This window comes from Musca autumnalis, unplaced genomic scaffold, assembly GCF_047663935.1.
Source record: "Musca autumnalis isolate F117 unplaced genomic scaffold, ASM4766393v1 scaffold_3, whole genome shotgun sequence".
Lineage (NCBI taxonomy): Eukaryota > Metazoa > Arthropoda > Insecta > Diptera > Muscidae > Musca > Musca autumnalis.
Genome location: NW_027411866.1, coordinates 157783272 through 157806373, shown reverse-complemented (window position 1 = coordinate 157806373; position 23102 = coordinate 157783272). Strand labels below are relative to the sequence as shown.

Here is a 23102-nt window from a genome sequence, read left to right as displayed (position 1 = left end):
CAAAATAAATATGTACTTAAATAGACGTATGTATTTCGGTGATACACCGTGACCCGTAATCTTTTTTATTGGCAAATATTTATTATTTAACATACAAAAATATATTATGAGAATACTTTGTATGTTTTTTTTTTAATTCTTTCAATTATAATTTTAACTACATAGATTTTTAACCGAATTATACTACTATCAAATTCGAATTTTTGGCATTTGTAATTTGAATTTTTATATTTGTAATACGAAAAACGTAGACTTCGAATTCGTATTGCTACACACAGATCATATTCAGAGGTCAGAACGGGCAAAAAACTTTTGTGGGGGAAATAGTCAACATTTTAGTCTCATGTGAGTATCTCCCTTTAGGGATATTCCAAAAAAAGCCTGACAACGAAAGTAGATTTGTTTTCCTTTACAATAATGTAAAATAATCTGGTGTAGGTGGTCAAACAACGGATATGTCGCAATAGTCGCTAATCCATCCAATTATAATATAATTGTTATAATATAATTGTTCCACAAACATCCCAGACGGGACATGGGAGACTTCCCTCATGTCAATAAGTGCACCCGATTTATATTAGCTCAAAGATATTTTATATTTTATATCCCAGCAAAATGTTCGATGCCAGAGATGCCATTCAATCATGGGTGCAAATGATCTGGCATGTCATCTATTTAGCATCTTCATCGATGAATTTTACATGAGCGTGGATCCCAAAATTGGCATGTCATTTTCACCAACCCTTTGCAATGCCATTATCATTACGACGAGAGTTTTAACAACGTTGGTTGTGATTTCGAGTCTTCTACAACATCAAGCCTATTGTAAATAATTAATCTTATATATTTAGAAAAATGTGTATAAATAAAAACACAAAATTCATCTCTATTGGTCGATGGAATGGGTTCAAATGCTGATGTAAAGATCGGATCTTTTACGACTTCCTTTGCATGGGTTCAAATGCTGATGAAATGATCGGATCTTTCACGACTTCTATTGCATTGGTGCAAATGCTAATGTAAAGAACGGATCTTTCACGACTTCGTTAGAACCAATGCAAAAGATGCCATGAAATCACGTCATCGCATGGAACCCCTTCCTTCAAATTTTGCTGTATATTTTACAGTTTATATTTTATGAGGGTTGGCGTTTTTTGTTTGGGATGACGACTTCTATTTTGTTTTTCAAAATAGTCAGGCTTAATCCCATAGTCGTTGTTTTAATATTTTATTAAAACAACTTTAATTTATTAGTGGGAAAATTATATTTTATAATTTATAATTTATATTTCATATTTTATATTTTACGTTGTCACGGTGCGCCTTAACTAATTTTAAATAGAAGGTGCTTACACCTGTGAAGTTTTTGAAGATTCTGAAACTACAATGCTCATAGATGAGAAATATCAAGAAACAAAACAAGTAAGAAAGGCGTTAAGTTCGGCCGGGCCGAACTTGTTATACCACCACAAGTTGTATTGAAGTAAAATGGAATAATTAGTTTCCTTTCATGTATGAAGAAGACTTAATACTAAATTTCAGCAATTTCAGTAAAACAATGTGAGGCACCATTCTATGGGGGCTATTTCAAAACGTCGATCTATACCGACAAATAATAAAAAATACCGAAAATCAAGAAGTACACTTCTATGGGGATATAGAAAACTGGCGAACAGTTTTATATCACATTGAAGACTAAATACCAAATTTCAGCCATTTTGGTGGAACATTGAAGAGACAACCTTCAAAATACGAAAAATCGGGAGGTGCCTTTCCATGGGGGCTATATGAAGGCGTGGACCTATACCGATAAATTTAAAGGGGAAGTTTGAGTACCCCAACGAAGTATAAATACCAAATTACAGCAATTTCGGTTGAATATTGATTCCACAACGTTCAAAATACCGAAAATCGGGAAGTACCGTTCTATGAAGGCATGGACCGATACCGACAAAGTTCTAGGGGAAAGTTTTATACCACCAACGTAGACTAAGTACCAAATTTTAGCCATTTCGGTGTGATAATGAATCTTAAACCTTCAAAATACCGAAAATCGGGATGTGTAAAACTTAAAAAATACCGAAAATCAAGAAGAACGCTTCTATGGGGATATATGAAGACGTGGACCTATACTGATAATACTCTTCTGGAATATTTTATAAGTCTTGGAAGACGAAATAACGAATTTCAGCCATTTCGGTTGGATATTGACGTCACAATCTTCAGTATTACGAAAATCTGGAGGTACCGTTCTATGGGGGCTATATCGAAACGTGGACCTATACCGACGAATTTTAGTCAGAAATGGGGCAATATGAAAGCGTGGACCTGTACAGACATATTTCTGGCGAACAGTTTTATATCACATTGAAGATTAAATACCAAATTTCAGCCATTTTGGTGGAACATTGAATACACAACCTTCAAAATACGAAAAATCGGGAGGTACCTTTCCAAGGGGGCTATATGAAGGCGTGGACCTATACCGACAAATTTAAAGGGGAAGTTTGAGTACCCCCAACGTAGACCAAGTACCAAATTTCAGCCATTTCGGTGTGATAATGAAGCTAAAACCTTCAAAATACCGAAAATCGGGAGGTACCGTTCTATGGGGGCTATATGAAGGCGTGGACCGATACCGACAAAATTCTGGCGGAAAGTTTCATGCCCCTAAAGAAGACTACGTACCAAATTTCAGCCATTTTGGTAGGATAATGAAGCTAAACTCCAAAAATTCCGAAAATCGGGGGGTACCGTTCTATGGGGGCTATATGGAGGTGTGGACCGATACCGACAAAATTCTGGGGGAAAGTTTCATGCCCCTAAAGAAGACTACGTACCAAATTTTAGCCATTTTGGTAGGATAGTGAAGCTAAAACCTTAAAAATACCGAAAATCGGGAGGTACCGTTCTATGGGGGCTATATCAAAACGTGGACCGATATATCCCATTTTCAATACCAACCATCCTGCAAGTAATAAAAACTTCTGTACCAAATTTTGACTCTCTATCTTTAAAATTGCGAGCTGTATCTTGATTTCAACAGACAGACGGACGGACGGACGGACAGACGGACATGGTCAAATCGACATAGGGTCTCCGAGGAATATTTCGATGTGTTACAAACGGAATGACAAATTTATATATACCCTCCATATGGTGGAGGGTATAAAATCGCCGGAGGGATTTTCAAATAAATCGCGATTTAAGTTCACATTTTTAGGGGTTCTTTAGGTTTTTACGATTTTGCTTGGAAACCGCGAGTCCTATGTAAATGGGCCTAAAGAAAATGTTGTAGCTGTGAAAATTCTCCACAAGATTGATATTTTCGTATGTTTTACCGTTTTTGAGATATAGAAGTTCAAATTGAGACAATGCTCTGACTGTATCGCCTCCTTATAAAACAATGTCATTACTGCAATTTCCCAAATTAAACTTATAAAAATTTGAATTGAACCTCTATATCTCAAAAATGGTAAAACCTACGAAAAAACCTAAAGGTCATTCTTGTAGAGAATTTTCACAGCTACAACATTTTCTTTTGACTCACTTCGATACGACTTGCGGTTTCTAAGCAAAATCGTTAAAACCTACAAAATCCTAAAATTGTGAATTTTGATCGCGATTTATTTAAAAATCCCTCCGGCGATTTTTTCTGTTTTTTTTATTTTTCTTATCTATGAACATTGCTGTTTCAGAATCTGCGAAATCTTCCCATGTGTAAGCGGTTTTCATCAAAAGTTAGTTAAGGCGCACTGAGCATGATATTGTTTTATAAGGAGGCAATATAGTCAGTGCATTGTCTCAATTTGAACTTCTATATCTCAAAAACGGTAAAACCGACGAAAATATCATAAAAGTCAATATTGTGGAGAATTTTCACAGCTACAACATTTTCTTTAAACCCATTTACATTAGACTCGATTTTTCCAAGCAAAAGTGTGAAAACCTAAAGAAACCCTAAAAGTGCGAACTTAAATCGCGATTTATATGAAAATCCCTCCGCCGATTTTTTGTTTCGTGATATTTCTCATCTACGAGCATTGTAGTTTCAGAATCAGCAAAAACTTCCCAGGTGTAAGCACCTTCCGTTTAAATTTGGTTAAGGCACACCGTGTTGTATATTGGATATTTTATTTTTTTTTTTATTTTATAGTTTATACGAGTATTTTATATTTTTATACCCTCAGCAAAAACCCCTATTGCGTCTTATGCAGCGGCTGGAGAGCACGTTACCTCTCGAACTGATCAACTGATTTGGTCCAAAATTTGGGCTTTGTCATATTTGGTCCAAACATACCGGTCCACAACTTCCGGTACTTCCCCCCAATATTTAAAAATGTCACTCATGCCCGATATCTTTTGAACGGGCAACCAATTTGGTCCAAATTTTGAATCTCCTAATATTTTATCGAAATTTAGTTTAACTTCTAAAATGACCCATTTCGGCCCCTTTCCTTAGGGTACCTCCCCCACAAAAGTTCAACCATTTGTGTCTAAGTGCCGTTTAGGGTCTGTTCGAAAGTCCTTTGGAAATCTATACCGATGCTGTTCGCTGTGGTCCTGTTTATAGCCATATTATAATTTCCGTGGACAAGTCCATGCTTCCTGGCATGCTGGTCCAAAAGTTCTACGATGGCCCACTAAAATGACTAGTGGACGCGAAATCTATCAAAAAGATATGACTCCCAAAGTAAAAACAAAACTTTTGTACTTTAGTAGAGGGGTAATGGGGCTTCCAGACCAGTAATTTGATACCTTTTTACCTCCTGTCTGTGTGTGTGTCTGTGTGTGTGTGTGTGTGTGTGTGTGTGTGTGTGTGTGTGAGAGAGAGAGAGAGAGAGAGGGAGAGAGAGAGAGAGTGTGTGTGTGTGTGAGAGAGTATTTGGAGAGCGAGGGTTAAATTTAACTGCACAGTGGGTCAAAACAACAAAAAATTACAAGAAATATGATAGGCTAAGCCACCTATATGAACGGATGAGGGGGAGAGAGCCCGAGAATTTGAGAGAGACCCACATTTTTTCGATAATATAATCAAGAATACATACATACATACATACATATGTAAGCGTTTAAATATAAGCGAGGCAAAATATGAAACAATGTTGCATATTTTACCTCTTGTATGTGTGAAGCAAAATATGAAACAATGTTGCATATTTTACCTCTTGTATGTGTGAAGCAAAATATGAAACAATGTTGTATATTTTACCTCCTGTATGTGTGAAGCAAAATATGAAACAAAGTTGCAAATTTTACCTCCTGTATGTGTGAAGCAAAATATGAAACAAAGTTGCATATTTTACCTCTTGTATGTGTGAAGCAAAATATGAAACAATGTTGCATATTTTACCTCCTGTATATGTGTGGGAGGGAGCCAGACCTTGATTTCAGGAGAGAAACACATTTATCCTGTATATGTGTGGGAGGGAGCCAGACCGAGAAATTGAGAGAGAACCACATTTGATCGCTAATGTAAACAAAATACATTTCAATATATGTCTGTCCGTAAGCATGCCGAATCATGATCGTAATCAAAGTGGATTTTTCTGTCCGTCCGCCAGTCTCTCTGTGAGCATGTTCAATCATGTTCATAACTTAACATATGTATCCCCAATTAATTTCACAATATTGTGAAATTCATGTTTTAGCATACTACAGTTTTCGTATAAAAAGCAAATAATCTTAAATAAGATTCAATGTATACCCAATTAATTTCACAAGTTTGTGAAATTATTGATGATGGTCAGGTTCGTTCGTCTTTTGAATTTCATAATGCTATGAGTTGAGATGAATGTCAGAGTTTCTCATATTGCAACAAAAACCCAAGAGTAAACATTAAGTGGCCATGAAATGATTCGTACAAATTCTGTCTATTGTTTTACTCCATGTTAGCGTACTGGTGATCGACCAAAAATTTGATTTTTTGTCAAAGAGCATTTAGGCAATTTGTTTACATTTAATATAAACAAATCGTTAATAGAAGAAGAGAAAGAATATTTCTTTGTTCATATGAGATCTTGCCCTTTGTTGTTATTACACAGCTTGAGTATAATATGCATGTGGCGTTAGTGTTGACCATACTAGGGTGGGAGAGGGGGATTCAAATGTGAGGTGGGGTATGGTTGAGGAGCATCTTGATGCTGGAATACATTCAATACTTTGATTCATCTAAATAATTATATCAGAACTTAACACGTCACATATTATTAACGGAGCTTAAATGCACTGCACAGTGGGCCAAAACAACAAAAATAATATCCAAAATGTTAGGCTGAACCAAATTTAGAGTAAGTCTAAATGAAATCATATGTATGAGTGAGAGTATGGTATTATTGTCATCAAAAAACACACATACATATAAGCGTTCAAATATAGGCAAGACAAAATATGAAACAAAGTTGGATTTTTTACCTCCAGTATGTGTGGGAAGCAAAATATGAAACAATGTTGCATATTTAGCCTCCTATATATGTGAGAGAGGGAGCGATAGACAGAGAATTGGGAAAGTCAATGTATATGTAAGCGTTTAAATATAAGCGAGGCAAAATATGAAACAATGTTGCATATTTTACCTCTTGTATGTGTGAAGCAAAATATGAAACAATGTTGCATATTTTACCTCCTGTATGTGTGGGAACAAAATATGAAACAATGTTGCATATTTTTACCTCCCGTATATGTGAAAGAGGGAGATGAAATAGATAGAGAATTGGGAAAAACCCCCAACATTTTGCAATATAATCAAAGAAAAAAAAACCCAAGTCAAAGCGTTTAAGGCTTGGGAATTTCGTACTCGTAACTTAATTTAATTTGAGTTTAAATAAATAGGAATGAGAGAGTCTCAGTTATTGTATGACTTCAACCAGGAGTAAATATCAATGGTCACCATTTGTTATGCTCTCTATACTCGATGTTAGCGGGTTGGAGATCGATACATGGACCCAATAATTAGATTTTTTATTTTAAATTTTGCCTGTTAGAGCGAAGATCATTTTTAATGATTTCTATTAATTTTCTCGTTTAGAGTTAAGCTTGATCAGTTTTAATGACTTTTATTAATTTTCTCGTTTAGAGTTAAGCTTGATGATCGGATTTTTGTCAACAAGAACGTAGACAATTTGGTTACATTTAATCAAATGTAAACAAAAGTGGTTGTATTTAGGATTGAGGAAAAATAAACTACATATAACTTCATCAATAAATGGCTAGCAACACATGGAACATTTTCTACCAGAAGAGGTTCACTTGACAAAGATCAAAAATATGTCCACAATATAAAAACAATGTACTGCATTCGTTGATATAGCAAATTTTGCATAAATTTGCATCTGATATTTAATAGAAAGTTTTCTTAATGTCTATTTATCCAGCAGATGTTGTGGTATATCAGATGTTATGGAAGCTGGAATTATTGTTTACTCCAAAAATATCATAAGCAAGAAGAATACTTTCCAACATACCGACAATTATTGTATGCCTCGTCAATAATGTGTAATTAGGTGACCAACGATGATGTTCATGTAAGGTCTATCTTCATGTTCCTAAAAACCAATTTCCACCTCATACCAGAACGGACCAATTCATTGATATCTAAAAATCCAATGGCTAATTTTCAAACGTTTGTAAGCGTTCATCTTCACGATGGAATCTATTATCCATGACATAGGATGGTTTTTTGTTTTTGTAATTTCCAATAAACCGCTGACAGAAATATACTCCATTTCATCAAAATACAAAGGGATCACTGATGTGAATAGGGTTAAGGGGCTTTGACGCAGAGTTTCATGCCAAAAAGACTGGACAAATGATTATGCTTGATGTCTGCGCTTAACAAAGTTATTGAATAATCTTCTGTTTAACAGCATGTTTATTCGTGGTCATGATTAAACATGCCATCTATCCAAATAATTCCCAAAGATTGTGAATTTCATATTTATATTGCTTGACATTACATTTTTCATATTATCACAATTTGGAATAAGAAATAAGGTAGCTCAAGTTCGAAAAAATCTCTATCCAGTCTTCCTGAATTCATAGATTCAGGTTTCGTTCACATTGGATTCAGGTTGTGTTCAGGTTAGGTTGGGTTCAGATTGGGTTGGGTTCAGGTTGGGTTGGGATCAGGCTGGGTTGGGTTCAGGTTAGGTTGGATTCAGGTGGGGTTGGGTTCATATTTGGTTTGGATTTTACCTTACTGATGGTCCGGGAAATATTTCTCATGATTGTCACAGTTTCAAAGTCCTTATTATAAATATATTTCAATGACTAATACGCATTAAAAAATAAATAAAAACAACAATATTACGATGGAGATAGATTGCATTTATTTCGTAATCGCAATGTACAAATTTGATTAATATATAATATCTGCCTCTCGTAGTTCTTCAATTATAGAAACCATCTCATTTGTATGGTCATATTTTCCACTTTGATTTGATTCCACCAACAGCTTTAGTCGTTCAACAAGAACATTGGGATCGTTCCAATATTCATATTGAGGTTTTTCGGGATTTACTCTCATTAGGCCTTTACCAGTGTGAGTACCATCGACTATCTTCTTTATTATATTAGTGTATTTATATCCTTTGTTTGATTTTACTCGTTCATTATGGTTGTAGTTTACTTTATGTGCATTTGAATCCAGTAAAATTTTCTTATATATCTCCAACTCTGATTCATCGTAGTTTTTGGGCTTTTGATGAAAGAGGAGTTCAAATAAGCCTGGTGTGAGTGCCCAATTCTGGTTTCCTACCATAATTTTTTCATTATTTATTTCTAAAGGTTTATCTCCAAATTTCCATTCCCCATTAACATTTTTATGTGGACCGTATACAGTATCCAGATTATTATTGATTTTCAATTGAAGAAGATTGTTTTCATAATCATAGTCATCATGATCAGAATAAAAAGATTCTTCTCCACCCTCGTCGTTACTTGAGTCATCTTGATTATTATCTTCTTCGTACTCATCACCACTTGGAGTGGTTTCTTCTTTAACATCTTCCTTATATCTCTTGATACTGGAAAACGATGATTTCCCATACTCGGGTATATTTTCTGTTTTAGGAATCATGTATTTGGATGCATTTTCACTTGTTGTTTTAACTAATTTGTTTAACTCTTCTGTTATAGGTTTGAAGGTATTTTCCAATTGGGTTGTTCTTGCTTGTTCTCCCCTTTTAATGTTTTGAAATTTTCTTTTCAAAACATTGCGGGATTGAACCAGCCGTTTTAACATTTCTTCGTCCATAGTTAGAGTTCTACTGTTAAATTTGAGTTATTGATACAATATATATAGAACCCCATCCTAACCCAACCTAACCCGAACCCAACGTAACCCGAACCCAACCTAACCTGAACCCAACCTAACCCGAACCCAACCTAACCCGAACCCAACCTAACCCGAACCCAACGTAACCCGAACCCAACGTAACCCGAACCCAACCTAACCTGAACCCAACCTAACCTGAACCCAACCTAACCCGAAGCCAAGCTAACCCGAACCCAACTCAACAGCATATACATTTGTTCAATCTTTAATATTTTATAACATTGCATAGACGGTCATAATTGCATGATTAACAGTAGTAGATTATTAAAACTTACAGTCCCACAAATGTGTATTCACCTTTCTATTGTTTATTATCCCAGAATAAAGATATATTTTTGTAGACAAACAATATTATTCATTTATTTATATGTCAACATTTTTCAAGAAGAAACAAATGCAGAAGTAAACATAGAGTGGTGCTATAGGCACCTCTAATATACATATCAAAAGCTTGAGTGTCGTCGGCTAAACTATAAACCATGGATCGTTTTCATCCAATGCCCATACGTTTTGTGCTTCTGGTATATACGGATAATCTTCTTCTGAATTCTCCAAAGATTGGTTTGTTCGGGTTTCGTTCTCCTTTCCTTCAGCATCGGTTTCCACTCGCAGAGACTCATTATACTTTGCCTCGAATTCATTTACAGCTTTTACGCAAGCAGCCTCGAACTCATAGTCCATTTCAAATAATTCAGTTTGTTGTGGTGTATTTTGTGTTGCCTCGTAATGGTCTAACATATTGCAACAAATGTTTTCGAACTCTGTTTCATTCTCGAACTCAAATCCTAGCTCTCCGTTGATATTACTGACCATTTTTAGGTTTCTTACTTTTCTTGATGAAATGTCTCACTCCTTTAAAGGAATTTTGAAAACTGAATATAGTTTCCGAGTCTAACCAAACTTTTATAGGGGTTTAATGTTTATATTAAATATAAAAGGAATACATCAAAAGAAATGACTGTCCAAGACGACAAAACTATATATACATACATATAAGGTTTTATATAATAAATGCAATCTATGGTCTTCTGAATATCATTGTTTTTTATTTCATTTTTTTGTTTAAATGAGTAATATGGTACAGTTATGTACACAAGTCAGCATTTATAACATCTTCGTAATAATTTAGGTATCGATAACACAATCCCTAGATGGCATTGTTTAAGTTTCTTTTCCTTCGAATTTTCAATTTGAGTGAGGAACACTAATATTTATATGCTTGAAATAAATATTCTTGAAAATATCATATCTGTACGCTTTGTAATTTTTGTAACTTTCATAAATTTGAAGCAAATGGTATGCTTGAGAACTATCAAAATGTGTTCCTTGTATGAAGAGGTTCGATTTTAAGGGTCTGTTTATGTATGTCGATAAGAAAACGAATGCGGAAGAAAAACTACCAAATTTGAGTGTGTATTTCAAATTTGTTTTTTGTTTTGAAGCAAAAGCAAATGAAATAATATTTCAAAAACTAAAGTTTGGGTGTCTTTCATGCGCACACATTTTCGTTTCGAAATACATAAACTGGGGGGTAAGTGATGAGGGTTGAGTAGGAACCTGTTGAATAAGATTAGGGAGCCCTTAAGTTATAATATGAATCTGTTTAACTCTAAGAGAGAGAACTGTTGAACCAAATTAGGGATAGGGTGAGCTATAATAAGAATTTGTTGAAGCGAAAAGCGAGCTGTGGCACGAAATAGTAACTGTGTATAGTGTTGTCACATTTTCTCTAAACACAGAGACAAAATTTTAGATTAGAAGATGACAATTATACATAAACCATTGCATTCTGTTTCTGTCCGTTTTCAAACCATGTGTTATATAGAATTCCGCCTGATTTCATCCGTTATTCTTAACAAATATTTGTCTGCTTCGATAACCTTCGACTCCCTTAATGTGCTTTCCTTGAAGATTTCAGGAAGTATATATTGAGAATCCATATTGTAACAGTTTGAAAGTATGTTTCTAACTAATAAAATTATTATAATATAGGTGTGCATTTATAGATCGAACATTTTAATGAAGAGTGCGATTTATGTTTTTCATAATTTGTGCATTAATTTGCGGAGAAATGGGGTGGCATTTAGATATTGTGATGAAAAGCAACATAAGCATATTTTCAAATTTTATTTCAAGGTCAAGCTGAAGCATACTTTTGCCTCTATTTGATGTTCCAACCACATTTCTTATCATTGAAAAAGGTCCAATAATCCATAATAATAACAAATTGAATATTGAGTAATACTTACACAACATTCATGGTTAACGCTCTAGCTTAAAACATATAATATCAGATGAAAAGTAATGCAAAATTTACTATATCAACAAATTCAATACATTTTTCCTTCCAAATAAAATATTGACAACATAATGAATTTCATAAAGATGAATAAAACAATTTAAAATATTTTTATTATTGAAAGATATATAGTGAATTTGAATAAAAAAAAAAATATATATATATATATATATTTATATGAAAAAAGTTAGTAATAATAATAAAACATTGTTAGTAAAAATATATATAAAAAAAGTTAAAAATGAGTACATTTTGTAATATGATTACATTTTGCTTAGTTTATATCATCATTATAAAAGAACAAATAGGCCTCACAGTCATCGTCTTTAAAGCACATTATATGCTTACTAATGCTAAGCATGTAGGACACTATGACTGATGCATTACGCCTTATTGGAAAAACCTCTTCAAATAATGCCTGGTATCTATCTAAAATAAAAGAAAAAATAAATAAATAATCACATAAATAATATATATATATATATATTATTTTTAATACTTACTTTTGAGCTGAGATATGTCTAACGCGTTATCTTTCCTAGTTACATCTTTCATCAGAGTTAAAACATTTTGTTTTAACTCCGGATGTCTCTCGCGGATTCTCAATAGATAAAAATGTGTTTGCGCACTTGAAGGCATTTTAATGCAACAAATTTAAATTTAAAACACAATTTTTGACACTTTTTGGGATGGACTTAAGCCAACCAGTTTCCACAACTGAATGTTTTTCAATAAAGCTAAATGGACATGAATTGAGTATAATCCCAAGTCTAGAATTGAGTCTAATCCCAATTGTACCATGAAAGAGAAAATCACCATTTCGAAAATGTTATATGTTCACTTTTTTCCTTCTCTTGGATCATATATTCTCGCTGAGTTAATTTTCTGCACTGTCTTATACTCATGTTGAGTTCATTTTATCGAAATACGCACTTTATTGAGAATTGAATAATAGAAAGAATAAATATGTAAACGAAATACTCTTATTGTATTGTTTAATAAAAGATTTGTTTATATTCGATTAAATGTAAACAAATCGCATATATTGTCGTTGACAAAACACAAAATTTTTGATCAATGTATCGAACTCCAACCCACTTATATATATGAATCAACAAATGGTGACCATAAAAATTTACTCCTGGATGGCGTTCTCAACAATTCCCATCAATATATAATTATTTGGATGAATCAAAGTATTGATTGTATTCCAGAATCAAAATCCGCCCTCAACCATACCCCTCCACATCACACTTGACCCCCTATCCCCCTCCACATGATGGTCAACATAAACACATGCATTGCAGACTCAAACTGTGTAATACCCACAAAGGGCAAGAATTCCTACGAACAAATGGCCTGTTCCCGTACTTTATAAAGTGGTAAAAGTCGTAAAAGTTGTAAAAGTCGTAAACGATTTTCATATAAATTTTGTGTACGGGAACGCAAAATGTGTAAAAGTGGTAAAAATTGTAAAAACTTTTTAGTTCTGGAACAGAGCTAAAGAAATATTCTTGTAGCATAGAATACTGCAGATTTGTTTACATTTGTCTAAATCAAGCATGTTCACATTTGGCACGGCGGTGTCGATGATTCTCGGCAATTTACACGCACACGACCCGAATGCACAGAAAGAGCGTACAAAAGAGAACAAATGTTTTGATTTGTTATTGTTTTATAGCTTGCGTGAATACAAACTTACTAACACAATGTTATAAGTTGCCAATATTTTGATTACATTCACATTTTCTCCGTTCTCTTTTTGGTCATGTCTGGTCTAAATGTAAACAAATTGCCTAAATGCTCGGTGACAAAAAATCAAATTTTTGGTCAATGTATCGATCACCAGTACGCTAACATGGAATATAACAAAGGAGAGAATTTGTACGAATCATTTCATGGCCACTTAATGTTTACTCTTGGGTTTTTGTTGCAATATGAGAAACTCTGACATTCATCTCAACTCATAGCGTTATGAAATTCAAAAGACGAACGAACCTGACCATCATCAATAATTTCACAAACTTGTGAAATTAATTGGGTATACATTGAATCTTATTTAAGATTATTTGCTTTTTATACGAAAACTGTAGTATGCTAAAACATGAATTTCACAATATTGTGAAATTAATTGAGTATACATATGTTAAGTTATGAACATGAATGAACATTCTCACAGAGAGACTGGCGGACGGACGGAAAAATCCACTTTGATTACGATCATGATTCGGCATGCTTACGGACAGACATATGTTTATTGAAATGTATTTTGTTTACATTAGCGATCAAATGTGGTTCTCTCTCAACTTCTCGGTCTGGCTTCCTCCCACACATATACAGGGTAAATGTGGTTCTCTCCTCAAATCTCGGTCTCGCTCTCTGTAGCACACATACAGGAGGTAAAATATGCAACATTGTTTCATATTTTGCTTCACACATACAGGAGGTAAAATATGCAACATTGTTTCATATTTTGCTTCACACATACAGGAGGTAAAATATGCAACATTGTTTCATATTTTGCCTCGCTTATATTTAAACGCTTACATATGTATGTATGTATTCTTGATTATATTATCGAAAAAATGTGGGTCTCTCTCAAATTCTCGGGCTCTCTCCCCCTCATCCGTTCATATAGGTGGCTTAGCCTATCATATTTCTTGTAATTTTTTGTTGTTTTGACCCACTGTGCAGTTAAATTTAACCCTCGCTCTCCAAATACTCTCTCACACACACACACACTCTCTCTCTCTCTCTCTCTCACACACACACACACACACACACACACACACACACTCTCTCTCTCTCTCCCTCTCTCTCTCTCTCTCTCACACACACACACACACACACACAGACAGGAGGTAAAAAGGTAATAATCACGCTACAGGTCGCATTTTTAATCCGATCGTCACCAAATTTTGGGTGTTGATGAAGGTCCCGGAGGGGAAAAAGCCTATTGATTTTGTTGATGGTCGGATAATATTCAGGGGTCGTAATGGACAAAAAATTATTTGGAGAAAAAGTCAACGTTTTATTTCAAAGCCAATATCTCCGCTTATACAAGGGTATATCAAAAGCAAAACCTGCTGATGAGATAATATCACCTTTGCAACGATGTAACGTTGTTGTTGTTGGTTTAACAGTGTTTTTTATTATGTTTGTAGGTTCGTTCCTCTGTTCAATCTGGCTCTGGGTCTATCTCCAGTTCCAGATAAATGGCTGCTTCGATGGGATGTAACCACAGATCCACTTGTGTTAGATGGGTAGGTTTGGCGGGGCAGTTGAAAAGGTGTTCTGTGTCCTGCGGGCCCATGCCGCATACTGGGCAGATGTCTTGCACGGCACGGTCGATTTCCGCCCAATAAGAATTTAGGCGACTGCAATATCCCGAGCGTAGTTGAGCGAAAACTACTCTGGTTTGTCGTAGCAGCGATAGATGGGGGATGTACTCCGAGTACTTTATTCACACTATAATTGCTTAAGGCCTTGGCAACTGCGTCCGTGTGAATGCTATTCAAACCTGCTTGAGAACCCCTAGATCAACAAGCATGATCTAGGGGTTCTCTCCTGTATCGTTGGACCTCTCCCTCTAGAGCATGGATATCCTTCCTGATCTGCCTGAATGTGTCGGGCCTACCCACAAGATGGTGATTGGGATGGCTCACACGGTAACATCCAAGCAGGTACTGCAACGAAAGCATCTCATTGTGTTGCTTTACTGGAAGAATCTTTGCCTCCGGCTAGGGACTTGAGGACCTTGTTCCTACTTTTCAGCTTGTCGCAGATAGCTGTGCCGTGTGCGCACGACCTGAATGTAGTGTCGAATGTGACCCCTAAAATTTTAGGGCAGTTTGTGGTCGGAATTCTGCTACCGTCGACCACGACATTCAACTCACGTTCAAACTGACGATGTAACGTAGGTTGTCGTAGGTGGTCAAACAACGAAGATATCGCAATAGCCGCTAATAGAACACAACTTTTCATTTTTGCTATTTTAATAATAATCACAGCTTCAGTTGGGGACCTTCCAAAAGCAAAGTCTGACTATGAAAGTAGGAAATCCCATCTTTACAATGATGTAAAGCTGGTTGGCGTAGGTGGCCAAATAACACAGATATCGCAATAGTCGTCCAATTTTTTATTTTTTTTAATCACGGTCCACGTCGTAATTTTGCTGTACTCGTTACGAAATTTTGGGTGTTATGGGGTCCCACAGAGGAAAAAAAACCTATTGATTTGGTAATGGTCGGATATTATACAGGGGTCGGTATGTGAGAAAAAAACGTATTTGGAGAAAAGGTCAACGTTTTATTTCAAAGCGAATATCTCTCTTCTGTAAGAGGTATATCGAAAGCAAAACCTTACAAGGAAAGTAGAAAATATCACCTTTACAACTATGTGAAGTAGGTTGTCATAGGTGGTCAAACAACAGAGATATCGCAATAGTCGGTAATGCATCCCTTTTTCCATTTTTTGTGCAATCACACTACAGGTCGGAATTTCGATCGGATCCTCACGAAATTTTGGAAGTTGGTGGGGGTCTCACAGAGAAATAAGCCTATTGATGTTTGGCGTACATCCCACTTTTCCATTTTTTTATGCGCTTAAATGCGTTTCAACAAAATGAAGACATTCATAGCAAAGGCGCTAAGTTATCCCAATTTTCATATTTTGAATTTTACCAGTCAAAAGCTTATGCACAGGGGTAGTGGTGTATAGCCTTGGCTCACTTGTTTTTTATACCCTCAGCCTTTAGGCTAGAAGGGCATATACACTTTGAGACGAAAAATGTCTGTCTGTCTGGCTTGTGCCCACGATAACTCTCGAACAGTTCAACCGATTCGAACCAAATTTTGGGTATCGTAATATTTATAAACTAAGTTTGTTTAAGTTCGAAGATGGGCCATATCGGTCCCCTCCTTCTGGTACCTCCCCCACAAAAGTTCAAAATTGTTCTGTAAAATGGTCTCTCGAAGGGAGCAAGCGATTTGGTCAAAACTATGCACATCGTATTATTCCTTCCAGATGTATATGTGGTTCGAATATGAACTATATCTGTTCACTCCTTCGGGTACCTCCCACACAAAATTCGGATAAAGTGAAGTTTAAGGGCTCCTCTCGGATGGTTTTGCAGTTTTTTTTAGTAAGTTTTCCTTGCGGCTCCCTTTATGGTACAATTTTTTTCTTGCCGAATTCCATACTTCCTGAGATATTGGCCTAAAATCTGCAAGAAACCCTGACGGCACCAACCAAAATGGCAAATCCGCAAGATAATCCTCGCAGGGAATTTCTGATTGGTGCAGGCTTTGCACATCGTATTATTTCATCCAGTCATGTATAACGAACGCATTATAATGGCCCGTTTCTACAGCGATGTCAAAAAATATGTTACTATTGTGCAATGCTATGCACCCACGGAGGATGCAGAAGAAGAAATTAAGGACCAGTTTTACAACCAGTTAACTGCCACTATTCACAAGGTAGCGGAGCGCGACATATTACTTCTGACAGGGGATTTCAATGCAAAAATAGGTTCCAACAATGATGGCACATCTGAAATTATGGGAAAACACGGCTTGGGAGTAAAGAACAACAATGGGGAACGATTTATTGAACTTTGCCAAACATTTTAGCTGGTTATAGGCGGTATACTATTTCCACACAAGAATATACATAAATATACATGGACGTCGGCAAATGGATACACAAAAAATCAAATAGACCACATTTGTATACGCCGCAAATGGAGAGGGTCTTTAATGGACGTGCGCACCAACAGAGGTGCTGATATTGACAGCGACCACGAGCTAGTGGTGGCGACTATAAAAATCAAGCTGAGGAGAATATATAAGAAGAACCAGAACAAAATACCGAAACGCTTTAATGTAACAAAATTGAAAAATAGTCAGAGGGGAGATGAGGTAAGCAACGCGTTAAGAGACTGTGTACCGTCGACAAACACAACATGGGAAGACACATATAAAGCAATCATAAATATAGCGAAGGATAAAATTGGTTACAACGAGAAAACGGAACGGAAAGTATGGATGTCAGAAAACACATGGAATTTAATCAATGAGCGTAATAACATGAAAATTCAAAAAAATACCAACCTTTTCAATCAAGTTACTCATCTTTAGCGAAAAGAGTTAAAAGAGCTGCGAGAAATGACAAAAGGAAATATTTGGAGTTAATGGCTAGCGATGCAGAAGCAGCGGCAGGTGAAAATAATATGAAAGAATTGCATCAAATTATTAATCATATTTCCAATAAAACCGGAAGCCGATCCCATGCCATAAAAGACAAATGGTAATCTTTTGACATACACTGCTGAACAAACACGCAGATGGAGACAACACTTTATGGACATAAGTAACTGTGGAAACGCGAATAATGCAGAAGCCCCTATGTCGCCAATCGAGGACGCTATAGTGGATAATCGAATATCAACAGAACATCCGAGCGTAGAAGAGATCGCTAGTGTAATTACAAAGTTAAAAACTAACAAATCGCCAGGGGAAACAAATCGCTTCTGCTGAATTTTTATTCCCTCATATACTCGAGGCAGGGTCCAACGAAACATTTCCCAGCCAGTGGACAAACGGCGCCATTATAAAACCGCACAAAAAAAATGATCGCAAAGACTGTAACAATTGGAGAGGCATCACGCTGCTTAATACAGTCTACAAAATAGTAGCCACAATCATAAACAACAGGCTACACTGGGTGGAAGAATCGCTACGCGACGAACAAGCTGGGTTCAGACCACATCGTAATTGTGTGGACCAGACAAATACATTGCGCATTATTATTGAACAGTCGGTTGAATGGAGATCCCCTCTTTATTTGGTATTCGTCAACTTCAAAAAAGCATTTGACTCTTTACGGCGAAGTGCAATTTGGTCGGCATTAAAGAAAAAGAGGGTACCACAGAAAATAATAAACATTAAACAAGCTATGTATACAAACAACAAACTACATGTGCGTCACAACGGAACCACAAGTGATATATTTGAAACAAATACAGGTGTTAAACAAGGTTGTCCGTTATCCCCACTCCTATTCGCCGTAACATTGGATCAAATCATGCTACAACTTGAAACGATGAAAAGGGGAATCGTCTGGAATTTGCACCGAAAATTAGAGGATCTTGGCTTCGCAGATGACATCTGCTTATTATCGCACAAATGCACCGATATGCAAGAAAAACTCAATGAGCTCGTCGAACTGGCCAAAAATGTGGGTCTAGAAATCAACATAGACAAGACAAAAGCAATGCGAGTAAATAACACCACAAATATGCATATTCACATTGAAAACCAACAAATTGAATACGTATCGGTTTTTTGTTACCTTGGTAGAGTAATGGCAGAGAATGGAGGAATCGATGATGATTTAAAAAACTGACTCAACAAAGCGCGCGCCGCTTTCGGTCGGCTAAAGAAAATATGGCGATCAACACAAATTTCAATGAAGACCAAATTACGAATTTTTAACGCGTGTGTAAAATCCACCCTACTTTATGGTAGCGAAACATGACATTCGTGAACAGATGCCTTCGTACAATTTGTCGCATATTCTGGCCAAACCGAATCACAAACACTGATCTATGGATAATGACAAACGAGGAACCCATAATCCGCCAAATAACAAGAAAAAAATGGAAATGGATAGGCCATACACTACGGAAGCCACAGTACAGCATAGCTAGAATGGCCTTGGAATGAAACCCACAAGCAAAATACAAACTTAGATAATTTAAAACATATTTGTAACGATAAAGTAAGATGGAATTCTTTTGTAGAAGCCCTATGTTCCCAAGTGGAATAAATAAAGGATAAAAAAAATGTATAAGGTTGGTATATGGATTGTATCGGTCCACTCCTTCGAAAAATTCGGATAAAGTGAAGTTTAAGAGCTCCTCACGGATCGTTTTGAAATGTTTTTCTGTAATTTTTTTTGTGACTCGCTTTACGATGGTATAATTTTTTGCCGGAGTAAGTCAATAATTCCTGAGGTATTGGCCTAAAAGCTCCAAGAAACCCTGACGGCACCAACCAAAATGGCAAATCCGCAAGATAATCCTCACAGGAAGTTTTTGATTGATGCAGGCTTTGCAAATCGTATTATTTCATCCAGTCCAGTATGGGATTGAAATATAGACTATATCGGTCCACTCCTTCGGGTACCTCCAACACAAAATTCGGATAAAGTGAAGTTTAGGAGCTCCTCTCGCATCGTTTTGACTCTTTTTCAGTAGATTGTTGGAGCGGCCTCATTTACAATGGTACAGATTTGAAAGAAAACACGTGATATAAAATCAATATATTTTATATACGGCATAATTATTGTGTTTGGTTTGGTTTTGTTGTTTTTTTCTTGGTCAGTGGCTGAGGTTATTTCTCCGTCAGCACAGCTGACTGATACGTCCTTGTTACTTGTTTAGTTTTAATTTTATATGTTATTGTTTATATTTCATATTATGAATTAAGTTTATGTTAAGTTCCTCTTCCATATATAATAGGTTCGTTCCTTAACCTTAATTGCGGTCCAGAGTTGATGATTTATGTTTTATTGAAATCGGTATACTTAAAATGCCTATATTTCGTGGTATACATTATTTTTGACCAAAACCAAAATTTAGTTATCTGCTAAAGGATATAAAGCTTGCGTAGGTTAAGCTTCACTTAGGTGTGTATATTGTATGTTTTACACTGATAGTCGAAGCAAGTTTGTTGTTTTTTTTTTGTCTTGAACCACTTTGAACAGAAAAATCCATTTATTAAAAGCTAATACATATTTTTAATATCCTCTTTATATAGTGGTCGTTGCGTTTAATAACATCTAAAGCAGTCCATAAATTGATCTCTGTAATACTATTTATTTCAAATATTTCTTAAATCTCAAATTTATGACCATACTTTATAACAAAACAAAATTACTATTATAAATTATTGAATGTTGGTTTTTAAGCACATATGTATCATTTAAATGGTTTCATTTATTGATGTCACAAATCTATATGATTATATCCAGATGCATGGATTTTCCGAGATAAACTCAAGTGAAAGTATGGTTTTTTCCAAAGCCCAAAAATAAATAATAAAAAACTCAATTTTGATATGGTTTTATTTCTTTTTATTTGACTTTCACTTTCGCCCACTTATAACAATGGTTTTAGCCTTGTGCTGTCGCCTGGTTAAACCCCATTTTTGCCATTTCATTCAAACCGAAACTCCTTAAGCACTTGATGCCATTCAAAGACCAAAACCCCTAACAACGAGTTTGAGGAAGTGATAATGGGCAATAAAATTTGTCTTCTTTCATTGTTGCACACAACAACAACAACAATGGGGTCGCCGTCACATACATCAATTTAAGTTCGATTTAATGAAATGTCTAAGTGGTTCGATTTGTTATCTTTCGCCAAAGTTGTTTGTATCCTCTGTCATTATTATTGATAATATAACCGTCAAAATAAATATTGAGTGTGTAGTGGTTTGTGGTTTCCTGTGGTGCTTCTTTTTTGGTTGGTTACAATTGACAGTATGATTTTGTCCCATCCTTCCAACTACTACAGTGGGATTTTAGATGATGAGGGGATGTACATTAATCTGTTATATGGGTGAAATTGTAGCTCTTTTGAGAATAAATAAGCGAAATATGCATATATAGAAAATCATTTAAATTATTATCATTGCAAAACAAATGAGAAATAACACTCTGCAACATTTTTGAGGTAATCTTGTGCAAACAATTTGAACATAGGATTTTTTGAAAGTACAGACCCAAACGACAAAACCCCTAGTTGGGTTTTGTTGTGTCAGATCCAGGTTGGTCCCATCTAAATATGATTAAATATTGACTGTGTAAAGAAATGCTGGGCTATATCTCTGAAACCTTTGTGAATCTTCATCTGACCTCTGACGCAAATTTGTAGATAAGGGCAAGAATAAAATATTTGGAGAAATAATGAACTCGAAAAACTACATTTATTGCCTCAAATTTTATAAAATATTGAAAATTTTCATAATTTTATAGATTTTGCACCATATATCCAAACCCGTTAATTTTTTCTTAATGTTTTCTTTTGGAAGAAAATTCGCTGGAATGTAATACACAACTCTTCAGAACATGTCATTGCTGTAAAATGCCTCTACCACGTTGTTTTCAGCATATTTTTCAACGACAATTTAATAAATATGTCAATAATGTTGTGAAATCCGAAATGCGAGAATAAACTGTTGGTGTGAACTGTGTTTGAAATATGTGTTTTAAAAGATATGATGCAAAATACCGCTAAAATAACATGAAGTAAGCATTTTAGAGTTTCCGAATGTTCTGAAGAATTTTTGAGAACAAAATTTGGAAGATATTTATAAAAGGTTACTTGGTTCAACTCCCATTAGTTTAGCTGATACTGACCAGAATTACAGCAATTATGTAAAATTTTCTATATTTTATCGATTTTGATGCCCTATGGAGTGTTTCTTATGGGGTCTGTTCAGAAGATAAGTTCTACTAGTTTAGGGCTCAATATTGCCAAAATAGCAAAGCCAAGTTCCTAATCGTTTCCGAGATATAGGCTCAATAAATGCAAAAAACTGTAGTTTTAGCCTGGTATAGATGAGACCATAAAATCCGAACTGTATCTGACGGGACAAAATTCTACTAGGGTTTCTGTAGTCTCAATATGTACTTTTCCAGTGTTGCATAGTGTAATTTTCCAATATCAATTATTTTTCCAAATAAGAGATGGGATAACGACTTTTATTTTGTTTATGTTTTTTTTTTTTCAATGGACATGCTTAATCCCATATTTGTTGTTGTTGTTTAAATAAATAATTTGTCGGTATAGGTCCACGCCTTCACATAGCCCCCATACAACGGTACTTCCCTATTTTCGATATTTTGATCGTTGTGGCCTTAATATTCCACCGAAACGGCTGAAATTTATTATTTAGTCTTCGCTGGGAATATAGGACGGTACGTCCCGATTTTCGATATTTTGAAGGCGGTGGCCTAAATTACTGAATGGTACCTCCCGATTTTCTAAGGTTGTGGCCTCATTATCCCACCAACATGGCCGAAATTTGGTACAGGGTCTTCGTTAGGGGTATAAAACTTTCCAGCTGAAATTTGTTGGTATAGGTCCGCGTCTTCATATATCCCCCATAGAACGATACCTCCCGATTTCCGATATTTTGAAGGTTGTGGCCTCGTTATCCCACCCAAATGGCCGAAATTTGGTACATGGTCTTCGTTAGGTGTATAAAACTTTCCAGCTGAAATTTGTTGGTATATGTCCAAGTCTTCATATATCCTCCATCGTACGATACCTTCGAATTTTCGGCACTTGGCCTTCATTGGGCGTACAAAACTTTCCAACTGAAATTTTCGGGTGCATGTCCACGTCTTTATATAGCCCCCATAGAACGATACCTTCCGATTTTCAGTATTTTGAAGCTT

General features: G+C 35.6%; 1 protein-coding gene across 1 annotated transcript in view; it reads left to right on the top strand.

The window, feature by feature from the left end:
• The window catches only part of LOC141398348 (uncharacterized), a 152626-nt gene that overhangs the window by 317 nt on the left and 129207 nt on the right, over positions 1-23102 (top strand). The window lies entirely within an intron of this gene.